Below are 14,048 nucleotides of genomic sequence, written 5' to 3'. Positions count from 1 at the left end.
TAGCTCAGTGGATAGAGTGTCGGCCTGCGGACTGAAGGGTCCCAGGTTCGATTCCGGTCAAGGGCATGTACCTTGGTTGTGAGCACATCCCCAGTAGGAAGTGTGCAGGAGGTAGCTGATCGATGTTTCTCTCTCATCGATGTTTCTAACTCTGTATTTTCTCTCCCTATCTCTCTGTAAAAAATTCAATAAAATATATTTTAAAAATAATAATAATAAATAAAATAAAATTAAGGCCTGGACACAGGCATATAGACTTCTGAGTGCTGTGTTTGCATCATTCAGGATCAGTGGTGTATATTTCTCAGCTGGAGATAACATGGTGAGTCAGAAATATAAGCAATTCTTCAAGTGTAACATACACATTAATTGCACTTTTCTAAAAATACAGATTGTGCTCCATGTTCTAAGGTGGGGCCTCTGTTTTACATGTGTAAGAAGTTCACTTTTTACTTGTGATACCAATGTTACCGGATCACATGCCAAATGTCTGAATATACAAAAAATGAAAACACAGAAAAAAATTCACAAATAACTTTGAACTCAAGGGGTTAATGGAATTTACAGTTCTCATGGAATAAGAGCCACAATCCTATTTGAAATTTCACTCTGAGTTACCTTAGAACAAGATTATTCTGCCTGGTCCAGAGGCTGTGCCTCAGTGCTTGACCATTGACCCATTAACCAAGAGGGCACTGGTCAGGGCACATGCCCAGGTTGCAGGATAGATCCTAGTGTGGGATGTGCAGAATGCAGCCAATCAATGATTCTCTCTCATCATTGATGTTACTACCGCTCTCTCTTTTTCTCTTCCTTTTGCAATCAATAAAATTATACATCAAGGAGAGGGAAATATACAAACTGCTGACATTGACTATTGTAAGAAAACAGGAAAAAAATAACAAAAGGAAAACAACCAGGCAAAGCAAAATATCAGAAGTAAAGAAATATATTCGAAGATGTTAGAGGAAAAGCAAACACAGCCTCATCTTTTACCTGAGAAGCACCCATTTGGTCCTGGTTACTGATGCTGGTCCTGGAATATTTTCTCAGGTGACAACTGAGGAGTCACAGAATGTGCTGTCAATGGCGTCCGCACAGCCTGTTAATCAGCTCACCTCACACCCACAGTTAGAAGGACCTGGAAATGAGGAAAGAGCCATGCCCTCCTGCATTTGTAACAGGAGAAAGTCAGGAACAATGAGCTCCTACATGTGAGGTGTTTTATTCTATCTTCATATGTCTATCTCTCCAAAGACTTCCACAATCTCCTATAGCAATGAGAGCATGTGCTGATTTCCTGAAATAACTAACCAACAGAGCACTGCTTACTTCCCCTGAGAGTCCCAGCACACCTGAGACCTGTGGGTAGTGTGATGTGTCTGTCACAGCACAGCTGCTCTGAGTCCATACTTTCTTCTGAATTCTGCTAGACTACACCATGTGTCAGAGCAGGATCCATTTCTCCAGGAGTGCTTACTCCTAAATCCTGCCCATAGTGCTAATTGTGAGCTCAAGTTGCTCCTTAAACCCTGCTGGCTGAACTAAGTGTTGGGAACTTACTCATAGTTTAAGTTCCTCCTTTATCCTCAGCTCGAGTACACCAACTGTGGGGTTCAAGCTCCTCTGCCAGGGGCTGGACCTTCTTGAACACCAACTAGTAGAAGGAGAAGCCATGAGACGTGGTGGGTATATAAGAGTCTTTATTATAGAAGCTAGTGGCCCTGTAGGCACTGCTAACAATGAGCCATCAGACAAAAGCTTTCTTCATAGCAGCAGTGTCCTCTGTGCCTACATCTATCATCTGAGCAGCCCCACGCTGCCTCTGTACTCATGGTCTGAGCTCCCTGCATCTCCCCAGCCTCCTTAGCACCCTGGCTTCACATGGTAGCTATATCTGAGCTCTCCATAAGCTCTTAGCCTCACATCATAGCCGTACCACCTCTCAGCTTCATCTGAGGTCTCTAGCCTTACGAATATACTGTACTACTGCTTAGACAAAGCAGGCTTCCTGCCAACCGTGACATCAATCCTTTGGGTTACAGAAGGGCACAGTGTAGATTGCAGTGGCCTTGTATCTGTGTATAGTCCTTGATCACCCTGATTAAGATTCCCTTGCTCAGAGTGTCCTTGGCTGTCTGGCGTATTACAGATGAATCCATCACACTCTAATTACCCTTGACTATCTGATATCACTGGCATGGTTCCCACAGATGGCTTGAAGCAAGAGGTTTTACCAGTGCAGGTGTCCTAGGTAGATTTCCTTCCTCTCTTCCCAGGAAATTACAGAGAATAGATCTTCATGATAAAATCTTTGGGAAACGTTAGATATTCAAATATGCTGATCAAGTGAATTCACCATGAATAGATGGGCTCTGTGGGAACCAATTCCAGGCCCATCCAGTCCATCCTTCAATATTGTCTGAGAATGGACAACAGGTACTTGAAGGGAATGGCTCTTTTGTGGCTCATAGACACAAATTCAACAAACCACATAACGGAAAGGAAGCAGCTGCTGAACATTAGACCAACTCACAGAACTAGATTCTGACTGTTAAGATCACTGACATCCTTACCAAGTGTACGCTGAGATAGCCTCATATTATTGACTAAGTGTCAATGAATGCGTTGAGGTGTGATAAACAGTGGAAATGATGCAGGTCTCAGAATCTGAACTACACGCAATGTATTTCTGTCCTGGAAGAGAGATTGCTGTTGATGAGGCTGTTGTTGGTTTCAAGGGAAAGATACACTTCATCACATACAAGCCTAAAAAGCCAACAAAATGGGTTATTCGTTTATATGTCCTCTCAGATTCAAAATGTGGTTAACGTACATTCATTTGTCCCTTATTATGGAAGAATAACATCTGAAACGTTGGTGAGACCTGATCTCCCTTTTACTAGTAGAATAGTTTTAGAGCTTCATGAAAGATTGAAGAACTCAGTACCTGGTTCTCAAGGTTATCATTTCTTCACTGACAGGTATTACACTAGTGTCACTCTTGCAAAGGAATTGTTCAAGGAAAAAACACACTTGACAGGGACAATAATGCCCAACAGGAAAGATAATCCACCTGTTATCAAACATCCAAAGCTAATGAAAGGAGAGATGGTGGCTTTCAGGGATGAAAATGTAATGCTTCTTGCGTGGAAAGACAAGTCACAATGCTCAGTACATGGGACACTTCAGAGACTGAGTCTGTGGAAAGGAGAGTGTGTGGTGGTGGGAAGGAAATAGTTCTCAAACCCAAGGTCGTGACCAACTATACAAAGTTTATGGGGGGTGTTGATATAGCTGATCACTACACAGGCACATACTGTTTTATGAGGAAGACTCTAAAATGGTGGCGTAAATTGTTTTTCTGGGGGCTTGAGGTCAGTGTTGTAAATTCCTATATATTGTACAAAGAATGCCAAAAAAGAAAAAATGAAAAACCGATAACGCATGTGAAATTTATTAGGAAACTAGTACATGATCTTGTTGGAGAATTCAGAGATGGTACACTAACTTCCAGGGGTAGATTATTATCCACTAACTTAGAGCAACGTTTAGATGGAAAGCTCCATATAATCACACCTCACCCTAATAAAACACACAAAGATTGTGTTGTTTGTCCTAACAGAAAAATCAAAGGAGGAAGAAGAGAGACGATTTATATTTGCGAAACATGTGAATGTAAACCAGGTCTTCATGTGGGTGAATGTTTCAAAAAAATATCACACCATGAAAAATTATAGAGATTAAAATTACTCTTTGAATGTATCAATAATTTGAAATATAAAAAAATCCAAATAAATAAGTTTGTACGAAAAGAAACTCCAGTTTTTTATTCTACTGCCGCGCTTTGTAAAATCTGGGGTATTTAAAAAATTAAATTCCGAGTAGAATAATGGAATCGAGAAAAAAGCAAGCGAGTGCAAAGGGTTAAAGTTTTAAAAAGGTGGAAACTTCCGTATATAAGCAAAGAATGGTAATAGCTTCTTGTGAAATGTCACCAATGCTTATTTCAGCAGTTAACGACTATTTATATGAATGAAATGTTAGTGATAGGAAATGCAAATCCATGGGAGAGGAAAAAAGATTGATCTTTCTAATACCTATATAGATATATAAAACTAGTGGCCTGATGCACGAAATTCGTACATCAGGGGATTAATTAGAGGAAATAATTTAATATTGCTATTTGCCCTTTCTCTATAATAAAAGTGTCAGAGATAAAAAAAAATTAGTAAAATGTATATGAAAACCTTCCTCCTGTCAGAGTCTGGGGATCACCACGGGACCCAGAGTCAAGTCCCCGCCCACCCACCTGCATCTCAAAATCACTTAAGACCCAAACCTGGCCAGTCCCCACCCGCACTGAACTAGATCCAGACCCAGCCAGTCCCACCCTTGTCAAGCCCCACCAGGCAGGGGCCGTAGCCTCAGGTCCCCTGGACTGGCACCAGGACGGGGGGCGTGGCCTGAAATCCCCCAGACCAGACCAGGAAGGGGGGCATGCCTTGAGATCTCCCGTCAAGCCCCACCAGGTGGGGGACATGGTCTGAGATCCCCTGTAAAGCCCAAATAGGTGGGGGGCATGGCCTGAGATCCCCCATCAAGCCCTGCCAGGTGTGTGGGGGTGCAGCCTCAGGACCCCTGGACTGGCACCAGGAGGGGGGCATAGACTCAGGTCCCCCATCAAGCCCCACTGAGCCTGAGTTCACCCAACAAGCACTGGGGGTGCATCTTGAGGTCCCCTGTCAAGTCCCACTGCGTGGGGAGCACCGCCTGGGGTCTCCGGTCAAGCCCCACCAGGCAGGGGGTGCAGCCTCGGGTCCCCTGGCGCGATGCTGGGGTTGCCCGGCCTGGCGCTGGGGTGGGGGGAGCAGCCTGAGGTCCCCTAGCCCAACACCAGGACAGGAAGCGCACCCTGAGGTCCCCTGGCCTAGTACCAAGGCGGGAGGCACGGCCTGAGGTCCCCTGTCAAGCCCAGCCAGGCAGGGGTGTGTGGCCTGAGTTCCCCTGACCCAGCACTGGCGGTGCACCTTGAGATCCCCCATCAAGCCCTACTGGTTGGGGGGTGAGGTCGGAGGTCCCCCGACCTGGTGCCGGGGTGAGGGGTTCGGCCTGAAGTCCTCTGTCAAGCATCACCTGGTAGGGGGCGTGGCCTGAGGTCGCCCAGCCTGGTGCTGGGGCGGGGGGAGAAACCTGAAGTCCCCTAGCTCAGCAGCAAAACAGGAAGCACACCTTGAGGACCCCATCAAGCCCCATCGGGCGGGGGGTGTGGCATGAGGTCCCCCAGCTTGACGCCAGGGTGGGGGGTGCAGCCTGAGGTCCCCTGTCAAGCTCCATGGGGTCTGGAGAGGGCGTAGCCTCAGGTCCCTGCTGGTTGCTTGTTAAGGCTCCTTATGGGAACTTGGTTTCAGCTGTGGGTGCAGCCATCTTTGTGATGGAGTGATGGTCAATTAGCATATTCCCTCTTTATTAGATAGGGTAGAGAAATATGCTAATTAACCGAGACACCTTAATGGGTCCACAGGACAGCAGGAGGTTGTGGGTCCCAGCATTGGGGACAGGGAGGCAGGGGCCTCCGGGCACCTGCCCTGGGGAAGGGCCTGATCAGCATCAGCCATGGCTACGTTAAGGGCCAGAGAGGGAGTGGACGGTCACAAGGCTGGGCTCCTAGTTCCTTGATAAAAAGCATTCTGTGGGGGCATACTCAGAAATTTCTTGTAGCAGATCACCTCCATCTTGCCATCCCAGGAAATGACAGGAGACCCATAAGGAACACACAAGTCTCTCCCTCTGTGTGAATAAGGGTTTCAAATGGAATCAAATCTTACCTAATAATCTTACCTAATATAATCTTACCTAATAACACACAAACATGCTAATTGACTGTACTTTCAAGACGCCCAAAGCCATACTCAATTTGCATAATTGAGTATGCAAATTAACCCAACAAAGATGGAGGTTAACTTGCATATGGGGCTCCCAAGTGGCCGGGGGCGTTCCACCCCACCTCCCACTGCTCTGGGCCTCTGAGCAGCAGAGGAAGGTGGAAAGGTGGCTCCGGCCAGAGTGGAAGCGGTGCTGGCAGCCAGGGAAAGGAAGGCCCATTCTGGCACGAATATTCATGCATCAGGCTTCTAGTCCTATCTAATAAAAGAGTAATATGCAAACTGATTGTACCTCCGATACACCCACAAGCCACGCCCACCAATCAAGAGCGAGTATGTAACTTAACCAAAACAAGATGATTGCAGCCACAGAGAGAGCAGGAGGCTTGAGTTGCCCCCGAAAATGGAGGAAGCCTCCGTTCAAGGCTACAAAGTTTCAATTATGGAAGATAAACAAATCCCAGATACCAGGGCCTCCGCTTGGGTAGCCGGGGGGTGTGGCCGGCATGCAAACCACCACAGGCCCCTCGCCCAGGCCGCCCCACGGGAAGCCCCCCACCTGTATCTGGAACACCATTCAGGGCAAACCAGCAGGCCCCCACCCATGCACCAGGACTCTCCTATATAATAAAAGAACAATATGCAAATTGACCATCACTCCAACACACAAGATGGCTGCCCCCATGTGGTAAAAGATGACTGCTCCCATGTGGACACAAGATTGCCGCCACAAGATGACCAGGAGGGGAGGGCAGTTGGAGGGACCAGGCCTGCAAAGGAGGGCAGTTGTGGGCAATCAGGCCAGCAAGGGAGGGCAGTTGGGAGAGATCAGGCCTGCAAGAGAGGGAAGTTGGGAAGGATCAAGCGTGCAGGGGAGGCCAGTTAGGGGTGACCATGCCAGCAGAGGAGGGAAGTTGGGGGCAAACAGGCTGATAGGGGAGCAGTTAGGCATCATTCAGGCTAACAGGGGAGTGCTAAGGGGGTGATCAGGCTGGCAGGCAGAAGCGGTTAGGGACAATCAGGAAGGCAGGCAGGCGAGCAGTTGGGAGCCAGCAGTGCTGGATTGTGAGAGGGATGTCCGACTGCCTGTTGGATCGGGCCTAAACGAGCAGTCGGACATCCCTCAAGGGGTCTCAGATTGGAGAGGGTGCAGGATGGGCTGAGGGACACATCCCCGTGCACGAATTTCCTGCACTGGGCCTCTAGTAAGTATATAATAGGCAAACCTTATAAAGTGGAAATTTATAATTCTCAAATGTTTAAATAATTCAGTTGTTAACCATATAAACTCACAAGCCTATATATCACAACTTAATCATCCACATCCCATCAGCTCACCTCTCATTCAGATTAGGGTTCCCCTCCTCCCACTGCACTGTATGTATGTTTATAGTTACAGTTCTGTTTGTGTCTCACTGCCTCCTTCTCCTCTGTGGTCCTTTCCTATATTTCACTCCCCTGTCCCTCCATCATTCCCCCCTTTTCTCTGTCTGTCCCTACACCGGACAATGAACCTCCTGAAACCCAGTTCCCTTCCGGTGCTCTTCTCCTGGTCTCTGATGGCTCCCATCTCCACACACGTCCGTCTGTCCCTCCCCACGCCCGTGTCCCCGCTGCTGCCCGTGACAGTCTGTCCTGCTCCCACAGCTGGGGACTCCGCGCTGCTCCCCTCTGCTCCCTCCTCCCTAAGCCCCCCTTTCCGTCCCTGCACTCGCTCCCCAACTCTTCTCCTCTGAACCAGTGTCTCCGTCTGAGGTGCCTACTCCTGTGCGGCCCCCACTTCTGCTCACCAGGACCCTCTCCCCTCAGCTCCCCTCCTCTCTCTGGGCTCCCCTCCCCCTAGTTCCCCACTTCCCTCCACCTCAGGCTGCTTTCCCGACTTCCCCCCTCACTCCCACCATCGCCGTCCAGTCCCCCCACACCCCTATGGGCCCCTTCTGTGGACCCCTCACCGCCCTTCCTCCTCCCACGTGTCTGTCTCTCTCCCTCCCCTCCTGACCCCCCAGCCCGGGTCCCCGCCCCCCGCAGTCACCGCCCCCACAAAGCCCTCCCTGCGGGCAGGTCCCCTCTTCTGGGGACACCGCGTTCTTCCCCCTGAGCCCCTCCCCATGGACACTGTGCTCCCCGGGCACTCAGACCCCTTATTAATGGGGGGCCTAGGAAGGCGGGGTGCAGACCCCCAGGCCGGGAGCCATCCGGGCTCTGTGGGCGGAAAGCGCCGGGCGGGGGAGGGGCAAAGGGCGGGAACCCCCTGACCCAGACTCCCAGCCCCGCGGGGGGACCGGCGGCCCCGGGGATCGTTTTCAGCAGGAAAACCACGCGGCAGGCGGGGCCCACAGCCACAGGCGGAGAGACCGCGGGCCGGGCCTCAGTTCCCCCAAAGGAACGCGGCGCCTCCACTGCGCAGCCGCCCGGGGCCGGACTCACCGCCGTGAGGGGCTCCGGGGCGGGGACCTCAACACGGACTTCAGCGCCCGCAGCGCCCTCAGCCTTCCCTGCGGGGAGGGGGGCGGAGAGCAGCGGCTTTAAAGCACAGACACCTCCTCAGGGAACCGCCACCTTCCCCTCCACAGCCGCTTCCGCGTCTGCCAGGAACTGCGCATGCGCCTCCCCGCGGGATGGGCGGGGCCAGCGCCTGAGCTGAGCGGCTCCGCGGTGGGGGCGGGGCCTGTGCGGGGTCAGAGGGAGGGAGGGCGGGGCAGGAGCGAGGGGGCAGCCCTGGGTCCCTCACCTCCTCCCACAGGGACAGCCCTTCCTGGTGGAGTTCCCCCGTCATTGTTGGGGTTTGGCTGGTGACGCGGCTGTGACAGGATTCACCAGGGAGAGAAGAGACAGGAGCAGAGAGAGGGCGGGTATTTTGCTTCTTTAAAGGGAGGAAAAGGCCAGGTGCCCTCTGATGGCACAAGGCTCCCCAGATAGAGGGGATGTTCTTTTATTGGGGTGCTAGCGAGTAAATGGCCCCTGTGGCAAAAGCATAAAGAGGGGAGAAGGAATCTGGAATTCACACAGAAGTTTCCACATCCCAGAGGCTGTGCTTAGAGCTACTGGCTGGGCTGCCCTTCAGCTGCACATGTCCCAGGAGGTGTCTTTCCAGGATCTTCACAGCCGGTAACACATTCTCACAGGGAAGTTACAGAGAATTCAAAAGGCGGGCAGACTGTGTTTGAAACCAGAAACTTTCTGCCTCTGATTTCCCCTGAGTCCTTAAAATCTCAGCGAGGAGGCAGAGATGGGGGAGGGCAGCCTGCTCTGTCAGCCCCCCTGTCTTGCCAATGATGGAGATGCAGCTGGAATTAAGGAAGTCAGCCATCTTTGCGGGTAATTACCAGGTGCTTGTCATAGCGAATGGAAGGTTACAGCAAAGAAAAAGAAAGGCCTTCCGTTTTCCTCCTGACAATCCTCACTCCTGTCATCTGTAACATTGGTTTCCAAAATCATATTATGGGGACCCTTCAAGGATGCAATTTTGGATAAGGTCTTTCCCACACACATTATACCTTTAAGGTTTCTCTTAGATGTGTATTGACTGATGTTTAACTCTCGGTGAAATACATTGCCCGATTCCTCATCTCTTAACATCTTCCTGTCAACATAAGAAACATTCAAAACTATAAAGAATTGTTTGGATCCATTTGAGCCCAACCGTCCACAAGTGCTGGGAAGCAAAATTTCAACAAATTGAGATAATGTTCCAGAGTACAGCAATTGTGTATCTTATTTTATACATTATAATTAAGAGCAGATGCAAGTGGGCTATATGAAATCCATTGGTGATAGATTAGGGAGGTGGGGGAGAGCTGAGTCGGGAAAACTCTGAGAATGGATGAAAAGTGAAGTCATTGACACATGTGTTTTATATAAGTGTACACAGCTTAATTAAGAGTGAAAATTAACATAAAAATAATGAGGGTTTATGGTTAGCCCCTGGTGCACTGGTTGTGTCCTGAGGGCTCTGGAAAGGGCGAGTTACACTGATATTCGAAAGGAATGTGATTCTGGGTGCAAAAGACAATAGATAGGCTTAGGCAAGGATTCCCTCTTGTTAGGGAAGATTCTTGCCTAGGACCTGACTAATGTTAGGTTTGATCCAGCAATTGAATTGATACCCCTCCCCTGGGAACTGGCTTTTCAGCCCATTTCACTATGGACATTCTCTGTGCTGAAACCACATTTCACTTGTGGGGACCACATTCCATTATCTCCCCTCCAGGTATGCACAAAGAATTCTTCACCAAAAGTCCTTTAAAAGCCTGTGACTCCTGTCACTGGGTGTTGCAGCCATCCAGGCTCAGCACCCTGGTGAGAGGATGATTGAACAAATTTGTAATCCCTCACCATTTTGGCCTGGTGCCTTCCTCCTTTTTTTTTTTTTTTTTTAAATATATTTTATTGATTTTTTACAGAGAGGAAGAGAGAGAGATAGAGAGTTAGAAATATCGATGAGAGAGAAACATTGATCAGCTGCCTCCTGCACACCTCCCTACTGGGGATGTGCCTAGCAACCAAGGTACATGCCCTTGACCGGAATCGAACCTGGGACCCTTCAGTCCACAGGCTGACGCTCTATCCACTGAGCCAAACCGGTTAGGACATGCCTTCCTCCTTTGGTGCTGAAACCCAGGAGGGTAATAAAGGGATGGGGAGTGATTGCCCTGGCTTCGCTTTCCCTGAGTTTGCTACCTGGAGAGTAGTAGGCAGCGGCAGCTCATCTATCCTGGGATTACCTCTGAATCCTATTCAAGTGACTGGACTGTGGGTCTCAATCAGGCCTCCTTCCCTTCTGGGTCGCCCCCCCCCCCCCCCCCGCAGCCAGCCAAGGAGGACAATGGAGCTGACATCTCCCCGTCTCCATTGCTAACCCTCCATCCCACACCGGCCAATCTTCTCTAGGCGAGTTAAATCCCAAAATTTCCCTTGTCTTGAGTCTTCTGCCCACTCTCTCTCACCACCTTCTCAAAAGTCTCTCGTCCAAAAGTCCTATTTGCTAGGCCGGAAGACTCCTCAGGCGTTTGGCTTTGGGTCTTTCTGAATTGGGGCCACCCAGTCCCTATGTCCAGCCTCACACACATTGAGAGTCATCTCAGGTCTTTTTCCACTGACCCGACCACCTTTGCTAAGGAATCTGAGTGCCTGACTCAGTCCTATGACCTAACCTGGCACGACATCTATATCCTCTTGTCCTCTTCTACAGAAATTCACCATCTTAGACTCCACCTCCCCAGATTTCCATATGAAATAGGTAACACACTAAGTACTTGTACATTTGGAAACGTCAATTCTTTTTATATATTCAAGTACACAAAATATTACCTAAGTACTTTTAAAGTTTGAAGTACACTGTGTAATAAAAATTCTGATGTAGAGCAATACCTGAAAGGCATTGTGGCTACCAATCCAGTATGAATTCAGTGATACATTAAAATTCATAAGCAGCCGAAACTGGTTTGGCTCAGTGGATAAAGTGTCGGCCTGCGGACTAAGAGGTCCCGGGCTCGATTCCGGTCAAGGGCACGTACCTTGGTTGCGGGCACATCCCCAGTGGGAGATGTGCAAGAGGCAGCTGGTCGATGTCTCTCTCTCATCGATGTTTCTAACTCTCTATCCCTCTCAGTTCCTCTCTGTAAAAAATCAATAAAATATATATTTTTTAAAAATTATAAGCAGTTACATCCTTGGATAAAGTTTTTACATCTTTTAAGTCACTTGAAGACAGAAATTCCTTAGAGTTTTGTAAACTATATATATATATTTTAAAAGTCCTTCCTCCTATATCATAAAGGTTGTACTTCTACCCAATTACAATCCCTGGTATTCACTGAGGCTATAGGTCCAATTACCGTATTTTTCGGCGTATAAGACATCCCCCAACTTTTTCAGTTAAAATATAGAGTTTGGGATATACTCGCCGTATAAGACTACCCCTCTTCCAACGCACACCAAATAAAAATTTTAAAAAATCAGATTTGATTTCAATATGGTAATTTTAATTCAAATGCTTATGACATACAGATACTTAAGCAGGAAAAGATAAACATAAGGCTGTTTGTCATCAAACATGTAAACATAAAACAGTGCAAGTGGATTAAACTTTTCCTAATTCACTCTAAAGCTGAAAGGAAGGATAAGACAATAAACCCTTGGGAGCTGCCATGCTGTTTGTTTTCTAAGCTGTCAACCAAACTGGAACTGATGAGGATAGGAGGAAGATAACAAACAATAGAGAGCAAGTGCCAGGCAAGTCCCTGGCGAGTTAGCAACTCCCATAACTGCAAGCTACGGTATTTTTACAGCTTTTGCTGGCGTGACAGTTTCCCTTTAAAAGCCTTCAAAATCCTCCTGTTCGTCATCTGATATCATAAGTACTACATCAATGACATCTTGTGATACATTTGTAAGGCAGTCATCGTATGGATCGAATTCCGTATCAGATGGTGTGGTCTCAGCTTCGGCTTCCTCTTCATCTTGCCACAAGTAGTCGTCCTCCATACCATCTAATGAATTTGATATGCCACACTTCTTGAAAGACTGGATTACTGTTTCTGCATCAATATCATTCCAGGCTTTGATGACAAACTTGCACAAAACATCCAACTGTGGAGCACGCATGTTTCCTCCTTTTGTGAATGACTTTTCGCCGCTAACCATCCATTCACTCCACTGTTCTCGAATGCGATCGTTAAATGGCTTGTTTAGGCACACATCCAGTGGCTGTGCCAACGATGTCAATCCTGCAGGAATAACTGCCGCATCTGTGTTTAGTCTTGCAAGCCTTTGCTTGGTGCTGGGAGTTAAATGAGCCCTGAACATATCCCACACCAGTAGACTACGTTTTTGAATAAGTCCACCTGGTCGCCTGCTCCATACATTATCAAGCCATAGCTTTACCCCTTCTTCATCCATCCAGCCTTTTTCATTCACATGTACAAAACAACCAACAGGGAACTTGAGTTTCGGCATTGTTTTTCTTTTAAAAATAATCATTGGTCTCAGTTTGGCGCCATCAGCTGTGCATCCTAGTACCACTGTAAAACTGGACTTCTCATGTCCTGTTGTTTTAATTAAAACTGTTTTTTCACCTTTTTGATAGACAGTTTTATTTCCAACCATACCAAAATTCACTGGAGTTTCATCCATAATTCCAATACTACTTAACGCATAGCCATGTTTAGCGCGCTGTTGTATTATGTATCGATGGAAACTATTTACTTTGCTATCAAAATCTGCAGGTAATTTCTGGGCAACTTTCGTCTTTTGCCTCAGTACCATATTATGCCTTCCCATGAATCTAGTACACCAGGATACAGTGGCCTTAAATCTGTTGCTGTGATCTGGGTTAGATTTGGCCCACTGGAGTGCCAACAAACGTATTTTATTTCGTGTCACTGCATAACCGTTTTGGCGATGCTCATTCACCATGGCTGCTACGTGTTTTTCGAGTTCTGGCCAATGTGGGGTGCCTCTTCTTAACGCACACTTACCCCTGGGCATACGCTTTAATGCTTTTTCATTTGCTTTCCAGTCCCGAACCATCTTTTCTGTTACTCCGTATTGTCTCGCAGCAGCGCAGTTATTATGTTCCATGGCAAAGTTTACAACTTTAAGTTTGAAACTGGCTTCATATTTCTTTCTTCTTGCTGGTGGAGCCATGATGGGGTTTGGACTGTTGGACATTTGTATACTGTACTGTATGTACTGGTGCTATACTGTATGAACAGGTACAGATACTGGTGCTGTACTGTATGTGGTACCCAGTATACAACAACCAGCCAATCAAGGCAAGCGATGTACCTTACAGGTGATTGGCTGGCTGTTGCATATAAAGCCTGCTTGGATTGGTCAGCTCTCCCTGCCTGCCCAGCCCTCCCTGTCACCAAGAATAGCAGAGCGGTAGCGCAAACACGCCTCTTTCACCCGTCTGGCCCGCCCTTGTATCCTATTACCGTACCTCCTTCTCTGCCTCTCAGATCTCGCACATGTGCACCTGCGCCGCTTCATTGCAGTCCGATGATTAACATATGATTCTTCCTTAAAGTTTTTCCAATGTCCAATCCATTGATAATTACTATCTCCGTTATGTGTACTCTGGTGATAATGGGAGATAGAAAGACCTTTAGTGAAAGTTATAATTTCATTAAACATGGACACTTGTTCCATAGTACCATT

At 47.9% G+C, this 14,048-nt stretch overlaps 1 pseudogene; it reads right to left on the bottom strand.

The window, feature by feature from the left end:
- Positions 1 to 14,048, bottom strand: part of LOC103304258 (zinc finger protein 208-like) — a 69,481-nt pseudogene that overhangs the window by 23,058 nt on the left and 32,375 nt on the right.

This window comes from Eptesicus fuscus, chromosome 21, assembly GCF_027574615.1.
Source record: "Eptesicus fuscus isolate TK198812 chromosome 21, DD_ASM_mEF_20220401, whole genome shotgun sequence".
NCBI classification, from domain to species: domain Eukaryota; kingdom Metazoa; phylum Chordata; class Mammalia; order Chiroptera; family Vespertilionidae; genus Eptesicus; species Eptesicus fuscus.
Note: the sequence above shows the minus strand (reverse complement) of the source record. Positions and strands in the feature narration are given on the sequence as shown.